This window comes from Canis aureus, chromosome 15 (assembly GCF_053574225.1).
Source record: "Canis aureus isolate CA01 chromosome 15, VMU_Caureus_v.1.0, whole genome shotgun sequence".
Lineage (NCBI taxonomy): Eukaryota > Metazoa > Chordata > Mammalia > Carnivora > Canidae > Canis > Canis aureus.
The window spans coordinates 13841464-13843371 of record NC_135625.1 but is presented as its reverse complement, the minus strand read 5'-3'; the positions used below and the strand labels follow the sequence as shown (position 1 = coordinate 13843371).

Here is a 1908-nt window from a genome sequence, read left to right as displayed (position 1 = left end):
TACCTGAACCTTTTGAAACTCAGAAATCCAAAATCCTGATTGCATTATTTTTTATTCTGCTATAGAAAACCTCCCAGAAACTAACAGATGCTCACGTGCTTCAGCCCAAATGGGAGAGGTGCCAAAATAGCCAAAAATATCAGAGAAACCCATTAGAGAGTAACTCCAGATAGTATCCCAACTACATGTCGATAGCAAAACCCTGTACTGTAGCTCTTTTACTTTGCTGTTGGAATATCCCATCCTCCAGCAGCACAGCTTCTAGTACTCTAAGTCAAACTGATTTACAGATACAAATACAAGTTCCATTCAGTTCAGTTCACAGGAATCAAACAGCCTAATAGTCCATACCTGCCCCCTTGGTAATGCAGTCCATTAAACTCCAACTGTCTTGCCTCCAATATGTTTTCTGAAACAAGGAAACCATTCATTTAGATTGTCTTTGAGAAGTTTTCCAGTATTTGAGTGATTTCAGAGAAATTTTATAGGAAAACTTTAAGACTAAATATTACACTGTTATTAGAACCACAGACTTTTTTTTTTTTTTTTATAGAATACTTGAATTGGGTTTCTGGTTGAGCAGAGTTCAACAGAAAATGTCACTTGCCTTTTGACTTGGGTGAATATTTCATGAATCTGGTTCTTCTTAACTATAACAAGACACTGCTAAATTTCTCCAGGTTGTACAGATTTTTTCTAATAAATAAGAGAGTGGACTTGTAAGCCTTGTATGAAACACCTTTCTTAAATTATGGGCAACTGCATATGAAGTGATGTCAGGCTTCCTCTGAAGACACTGCAAGAATATAGTACAATTCTCTAATTATGAGAACATAGGTTTAACAGTATATGGTTAATTAGAAAATTAGTTCAAAGAATCAAGTTCCCTGAATTACAATGTCATGTTTATGTAATATTTTGCATTTTACCCAACATGCTCATATATCTCATTTTAATTTTTGGCTTATGTATGGTACGATGTCAAAAACTCTAATTTTTCTATGAAACTAAAAAACAATTCATGCCCACAGAAAATAAGCAGCAAACAAAATCATATAAACAGAATAGGGATCACCTACTAAACAGAAGTCATCACTGATAAGATTTTTGTTATTTTTTCCTTTTTGTCATTTTATTGTTCAGTTATTGTATTCTATACAAATATCCATGTATTTAATATTTATAATACAAAAGGCAACTAAAATTGTTCATTATGTGTGGTTAATAATCTATCAGAATTTAATTACATTCCTTTTATTAAACATTTTGGATACTTCCTATATTTTGCTAGTTTGTAAAACATGTATACATAAATATCCTTTGCCACAAATCCTAGTCTGCATCTTGATTTATTCTCTTACATTATAAATCCAGAAGTAGAGTTACTATGCCTTACATTATGAATCACCCCTAAGAATGTGACACAATGCATATAATTAAACCCTTTTCCGGGGAGTCATGAAGACAGAGGGTCTTGAATAGCTGTCCCTCCCACCTCACCTCACTGCAGGTTGTCAAGATAGATAAAGACTCTTGATCCTAAGAGCTAGTCATGAATGCAGATATGATTTCCTCCCTTCACACTAATTATTTAATGTAGTATTTTTCATTTTTGCCATTTCTTTGGCTAAATTGCTGCAACTTTTTGAATCTCATTTAAACATGTAGAACAAATAATCCTAAAATTTGTATGGAACCATAGAAGATTTAAAATTGCCAAAGCGCTCTTGAGAAGGAAGAACAAAGTTGGAGGCCTCACAGTTCCTGATACTGGACTATACTACAAAGCTATAATCATCAAAAGAGTGTGGTATTGGTGTGAAAACAGGCATAGATAAATGGGACACAATAGAAAGCCCAGAAATAAACCCACACATATACAAATTATGACAAAGGAGGCAAGAACAT

At 33.5% G+C, this 1908-nt stretch overlaps 1 long non-coding RNA gene across 1 annotated transcript in view; it reads right to left on the bottom strand.

The window, feature by feature from the left end:
* Window positions 1-613: 613 nt before the first annotated feature.
* LOC144283941 (uncharacterized) overlaps window positions 614-1908 on the bottom strand; it is a 28343-nt gene continuing 27048 nt past the window's right edge. The window contains exon 4 of the long non-coding RNA XR_013352429.1: window positions 614-796. This is a non-coding gene — a long non-coding RNA (uncharacterized LOC144283941). The remainder of the gene's footprint in view (window positions 797-1908) is intronic.